General features: G+C 45.1%; 1 protein-coding gene across 1 annotated transcript in view; it reads left to right on the top strand.

The window, feature by feature from the left end:
* Positions 1 to 22209, top strand: part of ADAM17 (ADAM metallopeptidase domain 17) — a 91156-nt gene that overhangs the window by 42801 nt on the left and 26146 nt on the right.

Here is a 22209-nt window from a genome sequence, read left to right as displayed (position 1 = left end):
CAACTAATATAGATGAAGCAAATCCTAATTAGCTGCTGCAGGAAATACTTTCTATGAGAGGAGAGAAGCATCTTCTTCATGGAGCTGTGCAGTACAGTATATGAAGCAAATGTAGAGAGCAGTACAGTACATGGAGTAGATGTAGAGAGCAGTACAGTACATGGAGTAGATGTAGGGAGCAGTACAGTACATGGAGTAGATGTAGGGAGCAGTACAGTACATGGAGTAGATGTAGGGAGCAGTACAGTACATGGAGTAGATGTAGGGAGCAGTACAGTACATGGAGTAGATGTAGGGAGCAGTACAGTACATGGAGTAGATGTAGGGAGCAGTACAGTACATGTAGTAGATGTAGGGAGCAGTACAGTACATGGAGTAGATGTAGGGAGCAGTACAGTACATGTAGTAGATGTAGGGAGCAGTACAGTACATGGAGTAGATGTAGGGAGCAGTACAGTACATGTAGTAGATGTAGGGAGCAGTACAGTACATGGAGTAGATGTAGGGAGCAGTACAGTACATGGAGTAGATGTAGAGAGCAGTACAGTACATGGAGTAGATGTAGAGAGCAGTACAGTACATGGAGTAGATGTAGGGAGCAGTACAGTACATGGAGTAGATGTAGAGAGCAGTACAGTACATGGAGTAGATGTAGAGAGCAGTACAGTACATGGAGTAGATGTAGGGAGCAGTACAGTACATGGAGTAGTTGTAGAGAGCAGTACAGTACATGGAGTAGATGTAGGGAGCAGCACAGTACATGGAGTAGATGTAGAGAGCAGCACAGTACATGGAGTAGATGTAGGGAGCAGTACAGTACATGGAGTAGATGTAGAGAGCAGCACAGTACATGGAGTAGATGTAGGGAGCAGTATAGTACATGTAGTAGATGTAGGAAGCAGTACAGTACATGGAGTAGATGTAGAGAGCAGTACAGTACATGGAGTAGATGTAGGGAGCAGTACAGTACATGGAGTAGATGTAGGGAGCAGTACAGTACAGGTAGTAGATGTAGAGAGCAGTACAGTACATGGAGTAGATGTAGAGAGCAGTACAGTACATGGAGTAGATGTAGAGAGCAGTACAGTACATGGAGTAGATGTAGGGAGCAGTACAGTACATGGAGTAGATGTAGAGAGCAGTACAGTACATGGAGTAGATGTAGAGAGCAGTACAGTACATGGAGTAGATGTAGGGAGCAGTACAGTACATGGAGTAGATGTAGGGAGCAGTACAGTACATGGAGTAGATGTAGGGAGCAGTACAGTACATGGAGTAGATGTAGAGAGCAGTACAGTACATGGAGTAGATGTAGGGAGCAGCACAGTACATGGAGTAGATGTAGAGAGCAGCACAGTACATGGAGTAGATGTAGGGAGCAGTACAGTACATGGAGTAGATGTAGGGAGCAGTACAGTACATGGAGTAGATGTAGGGAGCAGTACAGTACATGGGGTAGATGTAGAGATCAGTACAGTACATGTAGTAGATGTAGAGATCAGTACAGTACATGTAGTAGATGTAGAGAGCAGTACAGTACATGTAGTAGATGTAGGGAGCAGTACAGTACATGGAGTAGATGTAGAGAGCAGTACAGTACATGGAGTAGATGTAGGGAGCAGTACAGTACATGGAGTAGATGTAGAGAGCAGTACAGTACATGTAGTAGATGTAGGGAGCAGTACAGTACATGGAGTAGATGTAGGGAGCAGTACAGTACATGGAGTAGATGTAGGGAGCAGTACAGTACATGGAGTAGATGTAGGGAGCAGCACAGTACATGGAGTAGATGTAGAGAGCAGTACAGTACATGGAGTAGATGTAGAGAGCAGTACAGTACATGGAGTAGATGTAGAGAGCAGTACAGTACATGGAGTAGATGTAGGGAGCAGTACAGTATATGAAGCAAATGTAGAGAGCAGTACAGTACATGTAGTAGATGTAGGGAGCAGTACAGTACATGGAGTAGATGTAGGGAGCAGTACAGTACATGGAGTAGATGTAGGGAGCAGTACAGTACATGGAGTAGATGTAGGGAGCAGCACAGTACATGGAGTAGATGTAGAGAGCAGTACAGTACATGGAGTAGATGTAGGGAGCAGTACAGTACATGGAGTAGATGTAGGGAGCAGTACAGTACATGGAGTAGATGTAGAGAGCAGTACAGTACATGGAGTAGATGTAGGGAGCAGTACAGTACATGGAGTAGATGTAGGGAGCAGTACAGTACAGGTAGTAGATGTAGAGAGCAGTACAGTACATGGAGTAGATGTAGGGAGCAGTACAGTACATGGAGTAGATGTAGAGAGCAGTACAGTACATGGAGTAGATGTAGAGAGCAGTACAGTACATGGAGTAGATGTAGGGAGCAGTACAGTACATGGAGTAGATGTAGGGAGCAGTACAGTACATGGAGTAGATGTAGGGAGCAGTACAGTACATGGAGTAGATGTAGAGAGCAGTACAGTACATGGAGTAGATGTAGGGAGCAGTACAGTACATGGAGTAGATGTAGGGAGCAGTACAGTACATGTAGTAGATGTAGAGAGCAGTACAGTACATGGAGTAGATGTAGGGAGCAGTACAGTACATGGAGTAGATGTAGGGAGCAGTACAGTACATGGAGTAGATGTAGGGAGCAGTACAGTACATGGAGTAGATGTAGAGAGCAGTACAGTACATGGAGTAGATGTAGGGAGCAGTACAGTACATGGAGTAGATGTAGAGAGCAGTACAGTACATGAAGTAGATGTAGAGAGCAGTACAGTACATGGAGTAGATGTAGAGAGCAGTACAGTACATGGAGTAGATGTAGAGAGCAGTACAGTACATGGAGTAGATGTAGAGAGCAGTACAGTACATGGAGTAGATGTAGAGAGCAGTACAGTACAGGTAGTAGATGTAGGGAGCAGTACAGTACATGGAGTAGATGTAGGGAGCAGCACAGTACATGGAGTAGATGTAGAGAGCAGCACAGTACATGGAGTAGATGTAGGGAGCAGTACAGTACATGGAGTAGATGTAGAGAGCAGCACAGTACATGGAGTAGATGTAGGGAGCAGTATAGTACATGTAGTAGATGTAGGAAGCAGTACAGTACAGGTAGTAGATGTAGAGAGCAGTACAGTACATGGAGTAGATGTAGAGAGCAGTACAGTACATGGAGTAGATGTAGAGAGCAGTACAGTACATGGAGTAGATGTAGGGAGCAGTACAGTACATGGAGTAGATGTAGAGAGCAGTACAGTACATGGAGTAGATGTAGAGAGCAGTACAGTACATGGAGTAGATGTAGGGAGCAGTACAGTACATGGAGTAGATGTAGGGAGCAGTACAGTACATGGAGTAGATGTAGGGAGCAGTACAGTACATGGAGTAGATGTAGAGAGCAGTACAGTACATGGAGTAGATGTAGGGAGCAGCACAGTACATGGAGTAGATGTAGAGAGCAGCACAGTACATGGAGTAGATGTAGGGAGCAGTACAGTACATGGAGTAGATGTAGGGAGCAGTACAGTACATGGAGTAGATGTAGGGAGCAGTACAGTACATGGAGTAGATGTAGGGAGCAGTACAGTACATGGAGTAGATGTAGGGAGCAGTACAGTACAGGTAGTAGATGTAGGGAGCAGTACAGTACATGGAGTAGATGTAGAGAGCAGTACAGTACATGGGGTAGATGTAGAGATCAGTACAGTACATGTAGTAGATGTAGAGATCAGTACAGTACATGTAGTAGATGTAGAGAGCAGTACAGTACATGTAGTAGATGTAGGGAGCAGTACAGTACATGGAGTAGATGTAGAGAGCAGTACAGTACATGGAGTAGATGTAGGGAGCAGTACAGTACATGGAGTAGATGTAGAGAGCAGTACAGTACATGGAGTAGATGTAGGGAGCAGTACAGTACATGTAGTAGATGTAGGGAGCAGTACAGTACATGGAGTAGATGTAGGGAGCAGTACAGTACATGGAGTAGATGTAGGGAGCAGTACAGTACATGGAGTAGATGTAGGGAGCAGCACAGTACATGGAGTAGATGTAGAGAGCAGTACAGTACATGGAGTAGATGTAGGGAGCAGTACAGTACATGGAGTAGATGTAGGGAGCAGTACAGTACATGGAGTAGATGTAGGGAGCAGTACAGTACATGGAGTAGATGTAGAGAGCAGTACAGTACATGGAGTAGATGTAGGGAGCAGTACAGTATATGAAGCAAATGTAGAGAGCAGTACAGTACATGTAGTAGATGTAGGGAGCAGTACAGTACATGGAGTAGATGTAGGGAGCAGTACAGTACATGGAGTAGATGTAGGGAGCAGTACAGTACATGGAGTAGATGTAGGGAGCAGCACAGTACATGGAGTAGATGTAGAGAGCAGTACAGTACATGGAGTAGATGTAGGGAGCAGTACAGTACATGGAGTAGATGTAGGGAGCAGTACAGTACATGGAGTAGATGTAGAGAGCAGTACAGTACATGGAGTAGATGTAGGGAGCAGTACAGTACATGGAGTAGATGTAGGGAGCAGTACAGTACAGGTAGTAGATGTAGAGAGCAGTACAGTACATGGAGTAGATGTAGGGAGCAGTACAGTACATGGAGTAGATGTAGAGAGCAGTACAGTACATGGAGTAGATGTAGAGAGCAGTACAGTACATGGAGTAGATGTAGGGAGCAGTACAGTACATGGAGTAGATGTAGGGAGCAGTACAGTACATGGAGTAGATGTAGGGAGCAGTACAGTACATGGAGTAGATGTAGAGAGCAGTACAGTACATGGAGTAGATGTAGGGAGCAGTACAGTACATGGAGTAGATGTAGGGAGCAGTACAGTACATGTAGTAGATGTAGAGAGCAGTACAGTACATGGAGTAGATGTAGGGAGCAGTACAGTACATGGAGTAGATGTAGGGAGCAGTACAGTACATGGAGTAGATGTAGGGAGCAGTACAGTACATGGAGTAGATGTAGAGAGCAGTACAGTACATGGAGTAGATGTAGGGAGCAGTACAGTACATGGAGTAGATGTAGAGAGCAGTACAGTACATGAAGTAGATGTAGAGAGCAGTACAGTACATGGAGTAGATGTAGAGAGCAGTACAGTACATGGAGTAGATGTAGAGAGCAGTACAGTACATAGAGTAGATGTAGAGAGCAGTACAGTACATGGAGTAGATGTAGAGAGCAGTACAGTACAGGTAGTAGATGTAGGGAGCAGTACAGTACATGGAGTAGATGTAGGGAGCAGTACAGTACATGGAGTAGATGTAGGGAGCAGTACAGTACATGGAGTAGATGTAGGGAGCAGTATAGTACATGTAGTAGATGTAGGAAGCAGTACAGTACATGGAGTAGATGTAGGGAGCAGTACAGTACAGGTAGTAGATGTAGAGAGCAGTACAGTACATGGAGTAGATGTAGAGAGCAGTACAGTACATGGAGTAGATGTAGAGAGCAGTACAGTACATGGAGTAGATGTAGAGAGCAGTACAGTACATGGAGTAGATGTAGAGAGCAGTACAGTACATGGAGTAGATGTAGAGAGCAGTACAGTACATGGAGTAGATGTAGGGAGCAGTACAGTACATGGAGTAGATGTAGGGAGCAGTACAGTACATGGAGTAGATGTAGGGAGCAGTACAGTACATGGAGTAGATGTAGAGAGCAGTACAGTACATGGAGTAGATGTAGGGAGCAGCACAGTACATGGAGTAGATGTAGAGAGCAGCACAGTACATGGAGTAGATGTAGAGAGCAGCACAGTACACGGAGTAGATGTAGGGAGCAGTACAGTACACGGAGTAGATGTAGGGAGCAGTACAGTACATGGAGTAGATGTAGGGAGCAGTACAGTACATGGAGTAGATGTAGGGAGCAGTACAGTACAGGTAGTAGATGTAGAGAGCAGCACAGTACATGGAGTAGATGTAGAGAGCAGCACAGTACATGGAGTAGATGTAGGGAGCAGTACAGTACATGTAGTAGATGTAGGGAGCAGTACAGTACATGGAGTAGATGTAGGGAGCAGTACAGTACATGGAGTAGATGTAGGGAGCAGTACAGTACAGGTAGTAGATGTAGAGAGCAGTACAGTACATGGAATAGATGTAGAGAGCAGCACAGTACATGGAGTAGATGTAGGGAGGAGTACAGTACATGGAGTAGATGTAGGGAGCAGTACAGTACATGGAGTAGATGTAGGGAGCAGTACAGTACATGGAGTAGATGTAGAGAGCAGTACAGTACATGGAGTAGATGTAGGGAGCAGTACAGTACATGGAGTAGATGTAGAGAGCAGTACAGTACATGGAGTAGATGTAGGGAGCAGTACAGTACATGGAGTAGATGTAGGGAGCAGTACAGTACATGGAGTAGATGTAGGGAGCAGTACAGTACATGGAGTAGATGTAGGGAGCAGTACAGTACATGGAGTAGATGTAGGGAGCAGTACAGTACATGGAGTAGATGTAGGGAGCAGTACAGTACATGGAGTAGATGTAGGGAGCAGTACAGTACATGGAGTAGATGTAGGGAGCAGTACAGTACATGGAGTAGATGTAGGGAGCAGTACAGTACATGGAGTAGATGTAGGGAGCAGTACAGTACATGGAGTAGATGTAGAGAGCAGCACAGTACATGGAGTAGATGTAGGGAGCAGTACAGTACATGTAGTAGATGTAGGGAGCAGTACAGTACATGGAGTAGATGTAGGGAGCAGTACAGTACATGGAGTAGATGTAGGGAGCAGTACAGTACAGGTAGTAGATGTAGAGAGCAGTACAGTACATGGAGTAGATGTAGAGAGCAGTACAGTACATGGAGTAGATGTAGGGAGCAGTACAGTACATGGAGTAGATGTAGGGAGCAGTACAGTACATGGAGTAGATGTAGAGAGCAGTACAGTACATGGAGTAGATGTAGGGAGCAGTACAGTACATGGAGTAGATGTAGAGAGCAGTACAGTACATGGAGTAGATGTAGGGAGCAGTACAGTACATGGAGTAGATGTAGGGAGCAGTACAGTACATGGAGTAGATGTAGAGAGCAGTACAGTACATGGAGTAGATGTAGGGAGCAGTACAGTACATGGAGTAGATGTAGGGAGCAGTACAGTACAGGTAGTAGATGTAGAGAGCAGTACAGTACATGGAGTAGATGTAGGGAGCAGTACAGTACATGGAGTAGATGTAGAGAGCAGTACAGTACATGGAGTAGATGTAGAGAGCAGTACAGTACATGGAGTAGATGTAGGGAGCAGTACAGTACATGGAGTAGATGTAGGGAGCAGTACAGTACATGGAGTAGATGTAGGGAGCAGTACAGTACAGGTAGATGTAGAGAGCAGTACAGTACATGGAGTAGATGTAGGGAGCAGTACAGTACATGGAGTAGATGTAGAGAGCAGTACAGTACATGGAGTAGATGTAGAGAGCAGTACAGTACATGGAGTAGATGTAGGGAGCAGTACAGTACATGGAGTAGATGTAGGGAGCAGTACAGTACATGGAGTAGATGTAGGGAGCAGTACAGTACATGGAGTAGATGTAGAGAGCAGTACAGTACATGGAGTAGATGTAGGGAGCAGTACAGTACATGGAGTAGATGTAGGGAGCAGTACAGTACATGTAGTAGATGTAGAGAGCAGTACAGTACATGGAGTAGATGTAGGGAGCAGTACAGTACATGGAGTAGATGTAGGGAGCAGTACAGTACATGGAGTAGATGTAGGGAGCAGTACAGTACATGGAGTAGATGTAGAGAGCAGTACAGTACATGGAGTAGATGTAGGGAGCAGTACAGTACATGGAGTAGATGTAGAGAGCAGTACAGTACATGAAGTAGATGTAGAGAGCAGTACAGTACATGGAGTAGATGTAGAGAGCAGTACAGTACATGGAGTAGATGTAGAGAGCAGTACAGTACATGGAGTAGATGTAGAGAGCAGTACAGTACATGGAGTAGATGTAGAGAGCAGTACAGTACAGGTAGTAGATGTAGGGAGCAGTACAGTACATGGAGTAGATGTAGGGAGCAGTACAGTACATGGAGTAGATGTAGGGAGCAGTACAGTACATGGAGTAGATGTAGGGAGCAGTATAGTACATGTAGTAGATGTAGGAAGCAGTACAGTACAGGTAGTAGATGTAGAGAGCAGTACAGTACATGGAGTAGATGTAGAGAGCAGTACAGTACATGGAGTAGATGTAGAGAGCAGTACAGTACATGGAGTAGATGTAGGGAGCAGTACAGTACATGGAGTAGATGTAGAGAGCAGTACAGTACATGGAGTAGATGTAGAGAGCAGTACAGTACATGGAGTAGATGTAGGGAGCAGTACAGTACATGGAGTAGATGTAGGGAGCAGTACAGTACATGGAGTAGATGTAGGGAGCAGTACAGTACATGGAGTAGATGTAGAGAGCAGTACAGTACATGGAGTAGATGTAGGGAGCAGCACAGTACATGGAGTAGATGTAGAGAGCAGCACAGTACATGGAGTAGATGTAGGGAGCAGTACAGTACATGGAGTAGATGTAGGGAGCAGTACAGTACATGGAGTAGATGTAGGAGCAGTACAGTACATGGAGTAGATGTAGGGAGCAGTACAGTACATGGAGTAGATGTAGGGAGCAGTACAGTACAGGTAGTAGATGTAGGGAGCAGTACAGTACATGGAGTAGATGTAGAGAGCAGTACAGTACATGGAGTAGATGTAGAGAGCAGTACAGTACATGGAGTAGATGTAGGGAGCAGTACAGTACATGGAGTAGATGTAGGGAGCGGTACAGTACATGGAGTAGATGTAGGGAGCAGTACAGTACATGGAGTAGATGTAGAGAGCAGTACAGTACATGGAGTAGATGTAGGGAGCAGCACAGTACATGGAGTAGATGTAGAGAGCAGCACAGTACATGGAGTAGATGTAGGGAGCAGTACAGTACATGGAGTAGATGTAGGGAGCAGTACAGTACATGGAGTAGATGTAGGGAGCAGTACAGTACATGGAGTAGATGTAGGGAGCAGTACAGTACATGGAGTAGATGTAGGGAGCAGTACAGTACAGGTAGTAGATGTAGGGAGCAGTACAGTACATGGAGTAGATGTAGAGAGCAGTACAGTACATGGGGTAGATGTAGAGATCAGTACAGTACATGTAGTAGATGTAGAGATCAGTACAGTACATGTAGTAGATGTAGAGAGCAGTACAGTACATGTAGTAGATGTAGGGAGCAGTACAGTACATGGAGTAGATGTAGAGAGCAGTACAGTACATGTAGTAGATGTAGGGAGCAGTACAGTACATGGAGTAGATGTAGAGAGCAGTACAGTACATGGAGTAGATGTAGAGAGCAGTACAGTACATGGAGTAGATGTAGAGAGCAGTACAGTACATGGAGTAGATGTAGAGAGCAGTACAGTACATGGAGTAGATGTAGAGAGCAGTACAGTACAGGTAGTAGATGTAGGGAGCAGTACAGTACATGGAGTAGATGTAGAGAGCAGTACAGTACATGGAGTAGATGTAGGGAGCAGTACAGTACATGGAGTAGATGTAGGGAGCAGTATAGTACATGTAGTAGATGTAGGGAGCAGTACAGTACAGGTAGTAGATGTAGAGAGCAGTACAGTACATGGAGTAGATGTAGAGAGCAGTACAGTACATGGAGTAGATGTAGAGAGCAGTACAGTACATGGAGTAGATGTAGGGAGCAGTACAGTACATGGAGTAGATGTAGGGAGCAGTACAGTACATGGAGTAGATGTAGAGAGCAGTACAGTACATGGAGTAGATGTAGGGAGCAGTACAGTACATGGAGTAGATGTAGGGAGCAGTACAGTACATGGAGTAGATGTAGGGAGCAGTACAGTACATGGAGTAGATGTAGAGAGCAGTACAGTACATGGAGTAGATGTAGGGAGCAGCACAGTACATGGAGTAGATGTAGAGAGCAGCACAGTACATGGAGTAGATGTAGGGAGCAGTACAGTACATGGAGTAGATGTAGGGAGCAGTACAGTACATGGAGTAGATGTAGGGAGCAGTACAGTACATGGAGTAGATGTAGGGAGCAGTACAGTACATGGAGTAGATGTAGGGAGCAGTACAGTACAGGTAGTAGATGTAGGGAGCAGTACAGTACATGGAGTAGATGTAGAGAGCAGTACAGTACATGGAGTAGATGTAGAGAGCAGTACAGTACATGGAGTAGATGTAGGGAGCAGTACAGTACATGGAGTAGATGTAGGGAGCAGTACAGTACATGGAGTAGATGTAGGGAGCAGTACAGTACATGGAGTAGATGTAGGGAGCAGTACAGTACATGGAGTAGATGTAGGAGCAGTACAGTACATGGAGTAGATGTAGAGAGCAGTACAGTACATGGAGTAGATGTAGGGAGCAGTACAGTACATGGAGTAGATGTAGGGAGCAGTACAGTACATGTAGTAGATGTAGAGAGCAGTACAGTACATGGAGTAGATGTAGGGAGCAGTACAGTACATGGAGTAGATGTAGGGAGCAGTACAGTACATGGAGTAGATGTAGGGAGCAGTACAGTACATGGAGTAGATGTAGAGAGCAGTACAGTACATGGAGTAGATGTAGGGAGCAGTACAGTACATGGAGTAGATGTAGAGAGCAGTACAGTACATGAAGTAGATGTAGAGAGCAGTACAGTACATGGAGTAGATGTAGAGAGCAGTACAGTACATGGAGTAGATGTAGAGAGCAGTACAGTACATGGAGTAGATGTAGAGAGCAGTACAGTACATGGAGTAGATGTAGAGAGCAGTACAGTACATGGAGTAGATGTAGAGAGCAGTACAGTACATGGAGTAGATGTAGAGAGCAGTACAGTACATGGAGTAGATGTAGAGAGCAGTACAGTACATGGAGTAGATGTAGAGAGCAGTACAGTACATGGAGTAGATGTAGAGAGCAGTACAGTACATGGAGTAGATGTAGAGAGCAGTACAGTACATGGAGTAGATGTAGAGAGCAGTACAGTACATGGAGTAGATGTAGGGAGCAGTACAGTACATGAAGTAGATGTAGGGAGCAGTACAGTATATGAAGCAAATGTAGAGAGCAGTACAGTACATGGAGTAGATGTAGAGAGCAGTACAGTACATGGAGTAGATGTAGGGAGCAGTACAGTACATGTAGTAGATGTAGGGAGCAGTACAGTACATGGAGTAGATGTAGGGAGCAGTACAGTACATGGAGTAGATGTAGGGAGCAGCACAGTACATGGAGTAGATGTAGAGAGCAGCACAGTACATGGAGTAGATGTAGGGAGCAGTACAGTACATGGAGTAGATGTAGAGAGCAGCACAGTACACGGAGTAGATGTAGGGAGCAGTACAGTACATGGAGTAGATGTAGGGAGCAGCACAGTACACGGAGTAGATGTAGGGAGCAGTACAGTACACGGAGTAGATGTAGGGAGCAGTACAGTACATGGAGTAGATGTAGGGAGCAGTACAGTACAGGTAGTAGATGTAGAGAGCAGCACAGTACATGGAGTAGATGTAGAGAGCAGCACAGTACATGGAGTAGATGTAGGGAGCAGCACAGTACATGTAGTAGATGTAGGGAGCAGTACAGTACATGGAGTAGATGTAGGGAGCAGTACAGTACATGGAGTAGATGTAGGGAGCAGTACAGTACAGGTAGTAGATGTAGAGAGCAGTACAGTACATGGAGTAGATGTAGAGAGCAGCACAGTACATGGAGTAGATGTAGGGAGGAGTACAGTACATGGAGTAGATGTAGGGAGCAGTACAGTACATGGAGTAGATGTAGGGAGCAGTACAGTACATGGAGTAGATGTAGGGAGCAGTACAGTACATGGAGTAGATGTAGAGAGCAGCACAGTACATGGAGTAGATGTAGGGAGCAGTACAGTACATGTAGTAGATGTAGGGAGCAGTACAGTACATGGAGTAGATGTAGGGAGCAGTACAGTACATGGAGTAGATGTAGGGAGCAGTACAGTACAGGTAGTAGATGTAGAGAGCAGTACAGTACATGGAGTAGATGTAGAGAGCAGTACAGTACATGGAGTAGATGTAGGGAGCAGTACAGTACATGGAGTAGATGTAGGGAGCAGTACAGTACATGGAGTAGATGTAGGGAGCAGTACAGTACATGGAGTAGATGTAGGGAGCAGCACAGTACATGGAGTAGATGTAGAGAGCAGCACAGTACATGGAGTAGATGTAGGGAGCAGTACAGTACATGGAGTAGATGTAGGGAGCAGTACAGTACATGGAGTAGATGTAGGGAGCAGTACAGTACATGGAGTAGATGTAGGGAGCAGTACAGTACATGGAGTAGATGTAGGGAGCAGTACAGTACAGGTAGTAGATGTAGGGAGCAGTACAGTACATGGGGTAGATGTAGAGAGCAGTACAGTACATGGGGTAGATGTAGAGATCAGTACAGTACATGTAGTAGATGTAGAGAGCAGTACAGTACATGTAGTAGATGTAGGGAGCAGTACAGTACATGTAGTAGATGTAGGGAGCAGTACAGTACATGGAGTAGATGTAGGGAGCAGTACAGTACATGGAGTAGATGTAGGGAGCAGTACAGTACATGGAGTAGATGTAGGGAGCAGTACAGTACATGGAGTAGATGTAGAGAGCAGTACAGTATATGAAGCAAATGTAGAGAGCAGTACAGTACATGTAGTAGATGTAGGAGCAGTACAGTACATGGAGTAGATGTAGGGAGCAGTACAGTACATGGAGTAGATGTAGGGAGCAGTACAGTACATGGAGTAGATGTAGGGAGCAGCACAGTACATGGAGTAGATGTAGGGAGCAGTACAGTACATGGAGTAGATGTAGGGAGCAGTACAGTACATGGAGTAGATGTAGGGAGCAGTACAGTACATGGAGTAGATGTAGGGAGCAGTACAGTACATGGAGTAGATGTAGGGAGCAGTACAGTACAGGTAGTAGATGTAGGAGCAGTACAGTACATGGAGTAGATGTAGAGAGCAGTACAGTACATGGGGTAGATGTAGAGATCAGTACAGTACATGTAGTAGATGTAGAGAGCAGTACAGTACATGTAGTAGATGTAGGGAGCAGTACAGTACATGTAGTAGATGTAGGGAGCAGTACAGTACATGGAGTAGATGTAGGGAGCAGTACAGTACATGGAGTAGATGTAGGGAGCAGTACAGTACATGGAGTAGATGTAGGGAGCAGTACAGTACATGGAGTAGATGTAGAGAGCAGTACAGTATATGAAGCAAATGTAGAGAGCAGTACAGTACATGTAGTAGATGTAGGGAGCAGTACAGTACATGGAGTAGATGTAGGGAGCAGTACAGTACATGGAGTAGATGTAGGGAGCAGTACAGTACATGGAGTAGATGTAGGGAGCAGCACAGTACATGGAGTAGATGTAGGGAGCAGTACAGTACATGGAGTAGATGTAGAGAGCAGTACAGTACATGGAGTAGATGTAGGGAGCAGTACAGTACATGGAGTAGATGTAGGGAGCAGTACAGTACATGGAGTAGATGTAGGGAGCAGTACAGTACATGGAGTAGATGTAGGGAGCAGTACAGTACATGGAGTAGATGTAGAGAGCAGTACAGTACATGGAGTAGATGTAGGGAGCAGTACAGTACATGGAGTAGATGTAGAGAGCAGTACAGTACATGGAGTAGATGTAGAGAGCAGTACAGTACATGGAGTAGATGTAGGGAGCAGTACAGTACATGGAGTAGATGTAGGGAGCAGTACAGTACATGGAGTAGATGTAGGGAGCAGTACAGTACATGGAGTAGATGTAGGGAGCAGTACAGTACATGGAGTAGATGTAGGGAGCAGTACAGTACATGGAGTAGATGTAGGGAGCAGTACAGTACATGGAGTAGATGTAGGGAGCAGTACAGTACATGGAGTAGATGTAGGGAGCAGTACAGTACATGGAGTAGATGTAGAGAGCAGTACAGTACATGGAGTAGATGTAGAGAGCAGTACAGTACATGGAGTAGATGTAGGGAGCAGTACAGTACATGGAGTAGATGTAGAGAGCAGTACAGTACATGGAGTAGATGTAGAGAGCAGTACAGTACATGGAGTAGATGTAGGGAGCAGTACAGTACATGGAGTAGATGTAGAGAGCAGTACAGTACATGGAGTAGATGTAGAGAGCAGTACAGTACATGGAGTAGATGTAGGGAGCAGTACAGTACATGGAGCAGATGTAGGGAGCAGTACAGTACATGGAGTAGATGTAGGGAGCAGTACAGTACAGGTAGTAGATGTAGAGAGCAGTACAGTACATGGAGTAGATGTAGGGAGCAGTACAGTACATGGAGTAGATGTAGGGAGCAGTACAGTACATGGAGTAGATGTAGAGAGCAGTACAGTACATGGAGTAGATGTAGGGAGCAGTACAGTACATGGAGTAGATGTAGGGAGCAGTACAGTACATGGAGTAGATGTAGGGAGCAGTACAGTACATGGAGTAGATGTAGGGAGCAGTACAGTACATGGAGTAGATGTAGAGAGCAGTACAGTACATGGAGTAGATGTAGGGAGCAGTACAGTACATGGAGTAGATGTAGGGAGCAGTACAGTACATGGAGTAGATGTAGGGAGCAGTACAGTACATGGAGTAGATGTAGAGAGCAGTACAGTACATGGAGTAGATGTAGAGAGCAGTACAGTACATGGAGTAGATGTAGAGAGCAGTACAGTACATGGAGTAGATGTAGAGAGCAGTACAGTACATGGAGTAGATGTAGGGAGCAGTACAGTACATGGAGTAGATGTAGGGAGCAGTACAGTACATGGAGTAGATGTAGAGAGCAGTACAGTACATGGAGTAGATGTAGAGAGCAGTACAGTACATGGAGTAGATGTAGGGAGCAGTACAGTACATGGAGTAGATGTAGAGAGCAGTACAGTACATGTAGTAGATGTAGGGAGCAGTACAGTACATGGAGTAGATGTAGGGAGCAGTACAGTACATGGAGTAGATGTAGGGAGCAGTACAGTACATGGAGTAGATGTAGGGAGCAGTACAGTACATGGAGTAGATGTAGAGAGCAGTACAGTACATGGAGTAGATGTAGGGAGCAGTACAGTACATGTAGTAGATGTAGAGAGCAGTACAGTACATGGAGTAGATGTAGGGAGCAGTACAGTACATGGAGTAGATGTAGGGAGCAGTACAGTACATGGAGTAGATGTAGGGAGCAGTACAGTACATGGAGTAGATGTAGGGAGCAGTACAGTACATGGAGTAGATGTAGAGAGCAGTACAGTACATGGAGTAGATGTAGAGAGCAGTACAGTACATGGAGTAGATGTAGGGAGCAGTACAGTACATGGAGTAGATGTAGAGAGCAGTACAGTACATGGAGTAGATGTAGGGAGCAGTACAGTACATGGAGTAGATGTAGGGAGCAGTACAGTACATGCAGTAGATGTAGGGAGCAGTACAGTACATGGAGTAGATGTAGGGAGCAGTACAGTAGATGTAGGGAGCAGTACAGTACATGGAGTAGATGTAGGGAGCAGTACTAGTAGATGTAGGGAGCAGTACAGTACATGGAGTAGATGTAGGGAGCAGTACAGTACATGGAGTAGATGTAGGGAGCAGTACAGTACATGGAGTAGATGTAGGGAGCAGTACAGTACATGGAGTAGATGTAGAGAGCAGTACAGTACAGGTAGTAGATGTAGAGAGCAGTACAGTACATGGAGTAGATGTAGAGAGCAGTACAGTACATGGAGTAGATGTAGAGAGCAGTACAGTACATGGAGTAGATGTAGAGAGCAGTACAGTACAGGTAGTAGATGTAGAGAGCAGTACAGTACATGGAGTAGATGTAGAGCAGTACAGTACATGGAGTAGATGTAGAGAGCAGTACAGTACATGTAGTAGATGTAGGGAGCAGTACAGTACATGGAGTAGATGTAGGGAGCAGTACAGTACATGGAGTAGATGTAGGGAGCAGTACAGTACATGGAGTAGATGTAGAGAGCAGTACAGTACATGGAGTAGATGTAGGGAGCAGTACAGTACATGGAGTAGATGTAGGGAGCAGTACAGTACATGGAGTAGATGTAGGGAGCAGTACAGTACATGGAGTAGATGTAGGGAGCAGTACAGTACATGTAGTAGATGTAGGGAGCAGTACAGTACATGGAGTAGATGTAGAGAGCAGTACAGTACAGGTAGTAGATGTAGGGAGCAGTACAGTACATGGAGTAGATGTAGGGAGCAGTACAGTACATGGAGTAGATGTAGAGAGCAGTACAGTACATGGAGTAGATGTAGGGAGCAGTACAGTACATGGAGTAGATGTAGAGAGCAGTACAGTACATGGAGTAGATGTAGGGAGCAGTACAGTATATGGAGTAGATGTAGAGAGCAGTACAGTACATGGAGTAGATGTAGGGAGCAGTACAGTACATGGAGTAGATGTAGAGAGCAGTACAGTACATGGAGTAGATGTAGGGAGCAGTACAGTACATGGAGTAGATGTAGGGAGCAGTACAGTACATGGAGTAGATGTAGAGAGCAGTACAGTACATGGAGTAGATGTAGAGAGCAGTACAGTACATGGAGTAGATGTAGAGAGCAGTACAGTACATGGAGTAGATGTAGAGCAGTACAGTACATGGAGTAGATGTAGGGAGCAGTACAGTACATGGAGTAGATGTAGAGAGCAGTACAGTACATGGAGTAGATGTAGGGAGCAGTAACAGTACATGGAGTAGATGTAGAGAGCAGTACAGTACATGGAGTAGATGTAGAGAGCAGTACATGTAGTAGATGTAGGGAGCAGTACAGTACATGGAGTAGATGTAGAGAGCAGTACAGTACATGGAGTAGATGTAGGGAGCAGTACAGTACATGGAGTAGATGTAGAGAGCAGTACAGTACATGGAGTAGATGTAGAGAGCAGTACAGTACATGGAGTAGATGTAGAGAGCAGTACAGTACATGGAGTAGATGTAGGGAGCAGTACAGTACAGGTAGTAGATGTAGGGAGCAGTACAGTACATGGAGTAGATGTAGAGAGCAGTACAGTACAGGTAGTAGATGTAGAGAGCAGTACAGTACATGGAGTAGATGTAGGGAGCAGTACAGTACATGGAGTAGATGTAGGGAGCAGTACAGTACATGGAGTAGATGTAGAGAGCAGTACAGTACATGGAGTAGATGTAGGGAGCAGTACAGTACATGGAGTAGATGTAGGGAGCAGTACAGTACATGGAGTAGATGTAGAGAGCAGTACAGTACAGGTAGTAGATGTAGGGAGCAGTACAGTACATGGAGTAGATGTAGGGAGCAGTACAGTACATGGAGTAGATGTAGAGAGCAGTACAGTACATGGAGTAGATGTAGGGAGCAGTACAGTACATGGAGTAGATGTAGAGAGCAGTACAGTACATGTAGTAGATGTAGAGAGCAGTACAGTACAGGTAGTAATGTAGGGAGCAGTACAGTACATGGAGTAGATGTAGGGAGCAGTACAGTACATGGAGTAGATGTAGGGAGCAGTACAGTACATGGAGTAGATGTAGGGAGCAGTACAGTACATGGAGTAGATGTAGAGAGCAGTACAGTACATGGAGTAGATGTAGAGAGCAGTACAGTACATGGAGTAGATGTAGGGAGCAGTACAGTACATGGAGTAGATGTAGGGAGCAGTACAGTACATGGAGTAGATGTAGAGAGCAGTACAGTACATGGAGTAGATGTAGGGAGCAGTACAGTACATGTAGTTGATGTAGGGAGCAGTATAGTACATGGAGTAGATGTAGGGAGCAGTACAGTACATGGAGTAGATGTAGGGAGCAGTACAGTACATGGAGTAGATGTAGGGAGCAGTACAGTACATGGGTAGATGTAGGGAGCAGTACAGTACATGGAGTAGATGTAGAGAGCAGTACAGTACATGGAGTAGATGTAGGGAGCAGTACAGTACATGGAGTAGATGTAGGGAGCAGTACAATACATGGAGTAGATGTAGGGAGCAGTACAGTACATGGAGTAGATTTAGGGAGCAGTACAGTACATGGAGTAGATGTAGAGAGCAGTACAGGTAGTAGATGTAGAGAGCAGTACAGGTAGTAGATGTAGGGAGCAGTACAGTACATGGAGTAGATGTAGAGAGCAGTACAGTACAGGTAGTAGATGTAGAGAGCAGTACAGTACATGGAGTAGATGTAGAGAGCAGTACAGTACATGGAGTAGATGTAGAGAGCAGTACAGTACATGTAGTAGATGTAGGGAGCAGTACAGTACATGGAGTAGATGTAGGGAGCAGTACAGTACATGGAGTAGATGTAGAGAGCAGTACAGTACAGGTAGTAGATGTAGAGAGCAGTACAGTACATGGAGTAGATGTAGGGAGCAGTACAGTACATGGAGTAGATGTAGAGAGCAGTACAGTACATGGAGTAGATGTAGAGAGCAGTACAGTACATGGAGTAGATGTAGAGAGCAGTACAGTACATGGAGTAGATGTAGGGAGCAGTACAGTACATGGAGTAGATGTAGGGAGCAGTACAGTACATGGAGTAGATGTAGAGAGCAGTACAGTACATGGAGTAGATGTAGAGAGCAGTACAGTACATGGAGTAGATGTAGAGAGCAGTACAGTACATGGAGTAGATGTAGAGAGCAGTACAGTACATGGAGTAGATGTAGAGAGCAGTACAGGTAGTAGATGTAGGGAGCAGTACAGTACATGTAGTAGATGTAGGGAGCAGTACAGTACAGGTAGTAGATGTAGAGAGCAGTACAGTACATGGAGTAGATGTAGGGAGCAGTACAGTACATGGAGTAGATGTAGAGAGCAGTACAGGTAGTAGATGTAGGGAGCAGTACAGTACATGTAGTAGATGTAGGGAGCAGTACAGTACATGGAGTAGATGTAGAGAGCAGTACAGTACAGGTAGTAGATGTAGAGAGCAGTACAGTACATGGAGTAGATGTAGAGAGCAGTACAGTACATGGAGTAGATGTAGGGAGCAGTACAGTACATGGAGTAGATGTAGGGAGCAGTACAGTACATGGAGTAGATGTAGGGAGCAGTACAGTACATGGAGTAGATGTAGAGAGCAGTACAGTACATGGAGTAGATGTAGGGAGCAGTACAGTACATGGAGTAGATGTAGGGAGCAGTACAGTACATGGAGTAGATGTAGGGAGCAGTACAGTACATGGAGTAGATGTAGGGAGCAGTAAAGTACATGGAGTAGATGTAGAGATCAGTACAGTACATGGAGTAGATGTAGAGAGCAGTACAGTACATGGAGTAGATGTAGGGAGCAGTACAGTACATGGAGTAGATATAGAGAGCAGTACAGTACATGGAGTAGATGTAGGGAGCAGTACAGTACATGGAGTAGATGTAGGGAGCAGTACAGTACATGGAGTAGATGTAGAGAGCAGTACAGTACATGGAGTAGATGTAGTGAGCAGTACAGTACATGGAGTAGATGTAGGGAGCAGTACAGTACTGTAGATGTAGGGAGCAGTACAGTACATGGAGTAGATGTAGGGAGCAGTACAGTACATGGAGTAGATGTAGAGAGCAGTACAGTACATGGAGTAGATGTAGAGAGCAGTACAGTACATGGAGTAGATGTAGGGAGCAGTACAGTACATGGAGTAGATGTAGAGAGCAGTACAGTACATGGAGTAGATGTAGGGAGCAGTACAGTACATGGAGTAGATGTAGAGAGCAGTACAGTACATGGAGTAGATGTAGGGAGCAGTACAGTACATGGAGTAGATGTAGAGAGCAGTACAGTACATGGAGTAGATGTAGGGAGCAGTACAGTACATGGAGTAGATGTAGGGAGCAGTACAGTACATGGAGTAGATGTAGAGAGCAGTACAGTACATGGAGTAGATGTAGTGAGCAGTACAGTACATGGAGTAGATGTAGGGAGCAGTACAGTACAGTAGATGTAGGGAGCAGTACAGTACATGGAGTAGATGTAGGGAGCAGTACAGTACATGGAGTAGATGTAGAGAGCAGTACAGTACATGGAGTAGATGTAGAGAGCAGTACAGTACATGGAGTAGATGTAGGGAGCAGTACAGTACATGGAGTAGATGTAGAGAGCAGTACAGTACATGGAGTAGATGTAGGGAGCAGTACAGTACGTGGAGCAGATGTAGAGAGCAGTACAGTACATGGAGCAGATGTAGGGAGCAGTACAGTACATGGAGTAGATGTAGAGAGCAGTACAGTACATGTAGTAGATGTAGGGAGCAGTACAGTACATGGAGTAGATGTAGAGAGCAGTACAGTACATGGAGTAGATGTAGAGAGCAGTACAGTACATGGAGTAGATGTAGGGAGCAGTACAGTACATGGAGTAGATGTAGGGAGCAGTACAGTACATGGAGTAGATGTAGGGAGCAGTACAGTACATGGAGTAGATGTAGAGAGCAGTACAGTACAGGTAGTAGATGTAGAGAGCAGTACAGTACATGGAGTAGATGTAGGGAGCAGTACAGTACATGGAGTAGATGTAGAGAGCAGTACAGGTAGTAGATGTAGGGAGCAGAACAGTACATGGAGTAGATGTAGGGAGCAGTACAGTACATGGAGTAGATGTAGGGAGCAGTACAGTACATGGAGCAGATGTAGGGAGCAGTACAGTACATGTAGTAGATGTAGGGAGCAGTACAGTACATGGAGTAGATGTAGGGAGCAGTACAGTACATGGAGTAGATGTAGGGAGCAGTACAGTACATGGAGTAGATGTAGGGAGCAGTACAGTACATGGAGTAGATGTAGAGAGCAGTACAGTACATGGAGTAGATGTAGGGAGCAGTACAGTACATGGAGTAGATGTAGAGAGCAGTACAGTACATGGAGTAGATGTAGAGAGCAGTACAGTACATGGAGTAGATGTAGAGAGCAGTACAGTACATGGAGTAGATGTAGAGAGCAGTACAGGTAGTAGATGTAGGGAGCAGTACAGTACATGTAGTAGATGTAGGGAGCAGTACAGTACAGGTAGTAGATGTAGGGAGCAGTACAGTACATGGAGTAGATGTAGGGAGCAGTACAGTACATGGAGTAGATGTAGAGAGCAGTACAGGTAGTAGATGTAGGGAGCAGTACAGTACATGGAGTAGATGTAGGGAGCAGTACAGTACATGGAGTAGATGTAGGGAGCAGTACAGTACATGGAGTAGATGTAGGGAGCAGTACAGTACATGGAGTAGATGTAGGGAGCAGTACAGTACAGGTAGTAGATGTAGAGAGCAGTACAGTACATGGAGTAGATGTAGAGAGCAGTACAGTACATGGAGTAGATGTAGGGAGCAGTACAGTACATGGAGTAGATGTAGGGAGCAGTACAGTACATGGAGTAGATGTAGGGAGCAGTACAGTACATGGAGTAGATGTAGAGAGCAGTACAGTACATGCAGTAGATGTAGGGAGCAGTACAGTACATGTAGTAGATGTAGGGAGCAGTACAGTACATGGAGTAGATGTAGGGAGCAGTACAGTACATGGAGTAGATGTAGGGAGCAGTACAGTACATGGAGTAGATGTAGGGAGCAGTACAGTACATGGAGTAGATGTAGTGAGCAGTACAGTACATGGAGTAGATGTAGGGAGCAGTACAGTACATGGAGTAGATGTAGAGAGCAGTACAGTACATGTAGTAGATGTAGGGAGCAGTACAGTACATGTAGTAGATGTAGGGAGCAGTACAGTACATGGAGTAGATGTAGGGAGCAGTACAGTACATGGAGCAGATGTAGAGAGCAGTACAGTACATGGAGCAGATGTAGGGAGCAGTACAGTACATGTAGTAGATGTAGGGAGCAGTACAGTACATGGAGTAGATGTAGGGAGCAGTACAGTACATGGAGTAGATGTAGGGAGCAGTACAGTACATGGAGTAGATGTAGGGAGCAGTACAGTACATGGAGTAGATGTAGAGAGCAGTACAGTACATGTAGTAGATGTAGGGAGCAGTACAGTACATGTAGTAGATGTAGGGAGCAGTACAGTACATGGAGTAGATGTAGGGAGCAGTACAGTACATGGAGCAGATGTAGAGAGCAGTACAGTACATGGAGTAGATGTAGGGAGCAGTACAGTACATGGAGTAGATGTAGAGAGCAGTACAGTACATGTAGTAGATGTAGAGAGCAGTACAGTACATGGAGTAGATGTAGG

This window comes from Hyla sarda, chromosome 3, assembly GCF_029499605.1.
Source record: "Hyla sarda isolate aHylSar1 chromosome 3, aHylSar1.hap1, whole genome shotgun sequence".
Lineage (NCBI taxonomy): Eukaryota > Metazoa > Chordata > Amphibia > Anura > Hylidae > Hyla > Hyla sarda.
This window is presented reverse-complemented; position numbering and strand designations above follow the sequence as displayed.